This window comes from Meles meles, unplaced genomic scaffold, assembly GCF_922984935.1.
Source record: "Meles meles unplaced genomic scaffold, mMelMel3.1 paternal haplotype, whole genome shotgun sequence".
Taxonomy (NCBI): Eukaryota; Metazoa; Chordata; class Mammalia; order Carnivora; family Mustelidae; genus Meles; species Meles meles.
Window position 1 is genome coordinate 123,892 of NW_025721244.1, and position 6,813 is coordinate 130,704.

The 6,813-nt window shown below is 43.3% G+C and overlaps 1 pseudogene; it reads left to right on the forward strand.

The window, feature by feature from the left end:
• The first annotated feature begins 1,080 nt into the window (after positions 1-1,080).
• Positions 1,081-2,754, forward strand: LOC123936218 (annotated as a pseudogene).
• Positions 2,755-6,813: the final 4,059 nt, after the last annotated feature.

Sequence of the window (6,813 nt, forward strand, 5' to 3'; positions counted from 1 at the left end):
ACCCAGGTGCCCCCTTCTGGGGTTTTAATGGGTTTCAGGAAACTTTGAATCTGCTGGAAATCAGAGGTGGAATTAAAAGACAGATTCTTTACCATTGGCCTGGTGCTGAATGACTTGGATGGACACTTGCTGAGGCAATAAGGAGTCTTTAGTGATGCAAACTGGCAACTGCTCAGGACTATGGGGTCTGAGATTTTTATAATCACACATCACTGAGTTTTTGAAAGCTGAAAATCAAGCCAATAATTAAGATGTTGACTACTAATATTTGTTGAGAGATTTTTGGTTTCGTTTTACTTTCTTTTTAATAAGGGGAAATGATAGTAGGGGGAGAAGGAAAAGGAAGATACCCTAATGAGCATCAGAGCCATTAATTATTGAAAATATCCTATGGGATTATTCTGACTCACAATTTTGGTTAAAATTGGAGTCAAATCATCATTTTTAAAGTTCAGATTCCTATTTTGGTTGCTTAAGGTTATTCATTTATACTTTAATTAGAAAACTGTGGTAGAGTACTCTCTATGACTTAGTTTAAAGCCCTCATTCCATCATTTGCCCTACTCTTCATTCTAAGAAAAGGGAAAATAGGTCTACTGAATATATATTACTTATGATCCATGAGAGCAGGAACTATATCTTCCTTATTTACTGCTGATTTCAAAGCTTAGTACAGTGTCCAACACAAACTTAGTTCTCAATAAATATCAATTAAATGAATTTCTACCTTCCATATTACCTTGCTTCCAACTTCTAAACCAAATACTAAGAGCTTCACATAACGGCAGCTCTGGTAAGATTCACACCAGTTTTCCTTGTGGTGTGACATTTATTTTTAGGCACCAACTCATTTATTTAGATTAAAGTTAATGAAAACAAATGAAATGACAAATGAAAATAACGTGCTGTGGTCCAGCAGTCTGGGAACTGTCGCCGGCTCCGCGCACGGGTTGGTGGTGGGGGGCGGGCCGAGCATCCCCGGGGAGTGGAGGAGCGCTCTTTTTTCTCTCTCCTCTTTCCCCCCACTCCGCACCCCCGGGCACCCTCAAATCAGGCCGCGCTGCTTCCCTTTCCCTCTTGTCTCGTCCCCCGGCAAACTTTCGGTCCCTCCCCCGCCGGTCACCCGTTCTTCGTCGTAGCTCCAGCCGGCCTTGCCGCCCGGAGGGCTCCTCCGGACCTCCGTGCCTGCAACTCCGACCATTACAAGATCCAGAAACATGTCGATGACACTTCTGTCTGCCTTCTACGATATCGACTTCCTGTGCAAGACGGAGAAATCCCTGGCCAATCTCAATCTGAACATGCTGGACAAGAAGCCGGTGGGGACCCCCGTGGCCGCTGCCCCTAGCTCGGGCTTCACGACGGGCTTTCTCCGCCCACCCCGCGCCTAGGCCCAGCAGCTGCTCGCCCAAGTTCCTGGGCGGGGCTAACCGCAGCAACTATGGCAGCTGGGCGGCGGGCGGCCCCGCCTCCTACAGGACCTTCAAGGAGTTGTCAGGGGGCGGAGGCACGGCCCTGCTTAACAAGGAGAACAAATTTCAGTACCGCTCCTTCAGCAAGGGCAAGCACAGCCAGCACCTCTTGCACCAGCACCTCTTGCACTAGCAGCAGCAGCAGCAGCAGCAGCAGCACCAGCACCAGCACCAGCACCAGCAGCAGCACCAGCGCAGCAGCACCAGCAGCAGCAGCAGCACAGGGGTGGCGGCTCCCAGATTAACTCGATGCTCCACAAGACTGAGCTGTGCCGGCCCTTCCAGGAGAGCTGCACGTGCAACTACAGCGAGAAGTGCCAGTTCGCGCACTGCTTCCAGGAGCTACCCAGCCTGACCCGGCACTGCAAGTACAAGACCGAGTTGTGCCACACCTTCTACACCATCAGCTTCTGCCTCTACTGGCCGCGCTGCCACTTCATCCACAACGCAGACGAGCGGCGGCCAGCGCCGTCTGGGGGCGCCTCTGGGGACCTGCGCGCCTTAAGCGTGCGGGACGCGCTGCACCTCGGCTTCCCCCGGAAGCCGCTGCCCAAGCTGCATCACAGCCTCAGCTTCTCAGGCTTTCCGTCGGGCCACTACCAGCCCCCGGGGGGCCTCGAGTCGCCGCTGCTGCTCAACAGCCCACGTCGCGCACCGCCGCCGCCACCCTCTTGCTCCTCAGCCTCCTCCTGCTCCTCTGCTGCTTCGTCCTGCTCCTCTTCCGCTCTGTCCTGCTCATGCGCCTCCGCAGCCTCCACGCCCTCAGGCGCTCGGACTTGCTGTGCCTCGGCGGCGGCTGCGGCCCTCGGCGGCATTGCTGTACCGCACAGGGGGCGCGGAGGACCTGCTGGCACCCGGCGCTCGGTGCGCAGCCTGCCGGTCCGCCTCGTGCGCTAACAACGCCTTTGCGTTTGGCCCGGAACTGAGCAGCTTCATCACGCCGCTTGGCATCCAGACCCACAACTTCGCCTCCGTGGCCGCTGCCTATTATCGCAGCCAGCCAGCAGCAGCAGCAGCAGGGCCTGGTACCCCCGTGCAGCCCCCGGCGCCGCCCAGCGCGCCCCTCCCTGCCAGTGCCACCGCGCCGCCCTCGCCGCCCTTCAACTTCCAGCTGCCGCGCCGCCTGTCCGATTTGCCCGTCTTCGAGGCATCCCCTAGCACCCCGGACTCGCTGTCGGACCCTGACAGATACTTGAGCGGCTCACTCAGCTCGGGCAGTCTCAGCGGCTCCGAGTCCCCCAGCCTCGACCCTGGCCGCCGCCTGCCCATCTCTGACGATTGAGGCAAGAGGGCTCCAGCGAGGAGGAGGAGGAAGGGGGAAGGCTGTTCTGTCGGTTGTTGGAGGGCGCCCCTGCCACCTGGAGTCCTTGTTACGGGCAGGGAGGGACGCTGGAGTGGGGGGTGACAGGCCATGAGCAGAGTCTGCGGGCCCCACCGAGCACTTGGACTCGAACTTGTGTGCCGGGAGGGGCCCCACCCCTCCCCTTTCGGTTTTCTCTCTTTTTTTTTATTTATTATTTTTATTATTATTATGAAGTTTCATTCTTGTTGAGCAAAAAAAAAAAAAGGCAATGAACTTTTGTATTGATGAACAAAATACTCACAACAGGGTAGGTGTGATGCGAACAGAACAAGATACCAAACACTTAAAACTTTTTTAGGTCTCCTAAGAGTTTGGGACTTTTGGGGGAAAAAAAATCAACCCAGCACCAGCAGCTACCAACCACCATTCCGTATCTTCACTTGAAAAGCATTAGTTACAGTCCAGATGTGGGAACTCTTATGTGAGAGAAGTTCTTAATTGTCGTTTGTCTTCAGACCAGTGTAAACAAACAGCCAGCCACCACCTTGCTAAACCTCTAAGCTTCTGGAATCCAATATTCTATCAGGAATATGCCTTGATTGTAGTCCTCCGCTCCACAGGTTTTTGTTTGACACAAAATTCTTTATGTCTGGAAAAAAAAACAAAAACAAACGTGCATTCCAAAGTTTCCTACTGGTTACTGTTTTTTTGCCATCACTTAGTGGATGTTTAATTTTAGAACCATTTTCTCTGCTCTTTCTGGAAGCCTTGGGCAGAGCTTAGTTCCTAATCATTTGGGGGAATAACTGCTGAATTTTTAGCTGTTTTGAGTTGATTCACACCACTGCACCCCAACTCAATATGAAAAAAACTATTTAACCTATTTATTATTTTGTGAAAAGTATACACTGAAATTTTTGTTCATACTGTATTTATCAAGTATGATGAAAAGCAATAGATATATATTCTTTTATTATGTTAAATTATGATTGCCATTATTAATCGCCAAAATGTGGAGTGTATGTTCTTTTCACAGTAATATATGCCTTTTGTAACTTCACTTGGTTATTTTATTGTAAATGAGTAAAAAAATCTTAATTTAAGAGATTGTATGTAATATTTATTTCATTAATTTCTTTCCTTGTTTTGAAAGATTGCATGATTTCTTTACAGAAATCTATCCTGATGCTGTGGAAGTAGTTTGAGGAATATCTTATGAGTTTTCTTAGAATGTATAATGGGTGTAGCCCATCCAACTTTAAAGAAAAAAAAGTTGACCACATACTTTGCAAGCAGGCTTAAATGTGGCATGCTTTTTGTCATTCCAGCTTTTTAAATTAGCAAGAAGCAAAATTTTGTTTTTTGTTTATCCCACCAATTCTACTGTGACATACTCTGCGTTTAAAGACATGTAGCAATAATGAGGTGGGGGGTTAGTCTCACAGTGCCTTTGGAAAGGGCCAGAACTTGCCTTAAATCTTCCTCAACCAAAAAAGTATTTTTCTCTCAGTGCTTGAGAGAATTTGAATGTAGGATGGGTTCAACTGCACAAAAGGAGAAGATATTTACCACTTTCTTATATAGATCTAAAGAGGCCACCTCTTAGTACTAAGAATGGTGTAGTACATGAATATGCCTTGTTTTAATTACATAAAATTCCAAAACTTGTATATTTTTTTTTCCCGTGTGTAGAAAGGCAGGAATGCTTTCCTGGACAGTGGATGAATGAGCAGTAGCTTTAGTTTGTACGTAGGTACGGTTGGAGCAGTATGTATGTATGTACTCAGGACTACTTTGACAGAAGTAGGTTTTTGAATGTAACAAGATACGTCAACTTGAGTTGTAATATATTTTGGGGAATCAGTTCACTACAAATTGTGACTGTAAACATTGTATTGTAAATGTTTTGTAGTTTCCCCCCAATAAAATTTTTGGGAAAAAAACCCAAAACAAAAACAAAAAAAAAACAAACAAAAAAGAAAATAACGTGTTGTGGACCCATTTAGTCAGTGTTTCAATTATATGAGCCATTCTTAATTTTTTTAAAGACTATTTTTAGAGCAGTTTTAGGTTTAAAGCAAATATGAGAGAAAGGTACAGAGATTTCCTTTCTACTCCTTGCCCTCCCCACATTATCAACATCCCCCCACCCAGATTAGTACATTGGTTATAACTGAGGACCCCAGATCATTACCACCCAAAGTCCACAGTTTACAATAGGGTTCACTCTTGGTGTATGTTCTGGGGGTTTGGACAAATGTATAATGATATATATTTACTACTGTAGTATCATACAGCATTGTTTCACTACCCTAAAATCCTGGTAATTCACCTATTCATCTGTCCCCCAACTCCTGGCAACCACTGATCTTTTTTTACTGTCTCCATAATTTTGCTTTATCCAGAATATCTTTACAATCATACAGTGTATAGTTTTTTCATATTGGCTTTTTTCACTTAGTAATACGCGTTTAACTTTCCTCTGTGACTTTTCATAGCTTGATAAGTCATTTCTTTATAGTGCTGAACAATATTCCATGGTTTAGATGTATCATAGTTTCTCCATTCACCCACTAAAGAACATCTTAGTTGCTTCTAAGTTTTGGTAATTATGAATAATGTTGCTCTAAACATTTAAGAACAGGGTTGTGGGGGTATAAGTTTCCGAATGCTTTGAGTAAATATCAAGTAATGTAATGACTAGGTTGTGTGGGAAGAGTATGTTCAGCTTGAAAGAAAAAAAAAAACACACCAAATAGTCATTCAAAGTGAATCCACTGTTTTGTATTCCCACCAGAATAAATGAGAATTCCTGTTGCTCCACAGCCTTGCCAGCCTTTGCTGTTGTCAATGTCCCAGATTTTGGCCTTTCTAATAGGTGTATAGTGGTATCTTATTGTTATAATTCACATTTTCTGATGACATATGATGTGCAGCATTTTTTTTTCATGTTTATTTGTCATTTGTATCTTTTCTTTGGTGAGGTGTCTGTTAAGATCATTGGTTTATTTTCAGTCTCTCTCCTTTTTTTTTTCTTTTTAAAGATTTTATTTATTTATTTGACAGAGAGAGATCACAAGTAGGCAGAAAGGCAGGCAGAGAGAGAGAGAGGAGGAAGCAGTCTCCCTGCTGAGCAGAGAGCCAGATATGGAACTCAATCCCAATCCCAGGACCCGGATATCATGACCTGAGCCGAAGGCAGACTTAATCCACTGAGCCACCCAGGTGCCTTTTTTTTTTTTTTTTTTTTTTTTTGGTTATTATCCTCTTGAGTTTTAAGATTTTTTTAAAAAAAGAGTTCTTTATATATTTTGAATAATAGCTCTTTATCAGGTATATCTTTTATAAATATTTTCTCTAAATCTATAGTTTCTTTCTTCATTCTCTCAAAAATATCTTTCATAGATAGACCAGAAATTAATTTTATTTCATCTTTGATTCATCAGATTTTTTTGTTTCTTCATGTAGAATTTGTACTTTTCATACATTTATATCTAAATATTTCATTTTTGACATTTCTAATGTAAATGATGTTACATTTTCAGTTTCAAATTTCACCTGTTAATTGCTGCTGGTATATAGGAAAGCTATTGACTTATGTACATCAATATTATATCTTAAAACCTTACAATAATCATTTATTAGTTCCAGAATATTTTTATGGATTCATTTGGATTTTTTACATAGATAATAATGCCAAACAAGACATTTTTATTTCTTCCTTCCCTGTCTATATACTTTTAATTTCCTTTCATTATTATACTGCATTAGCTAATACTTCTAGTGCAGTATTGAAAAAGAATGGTGAGAGAGACATCCCTGCTTTATTCCTGATCTTAATGGGAAAGCTTCTATTTTCTCATCATTAAGTATAATGTTAGCTGTAGAGTTTTTTTAATAGATATTCTTTACCAGGTTGAGGAAATTCCCCTCTATTCCTAGTTTACAGGGAGTTTTTATCATGAATGGGTATTGGATTTTGTCAAATACTTTTTTTTGCATCTATTGATATGATTTGATATGATCATGTGATTTTAT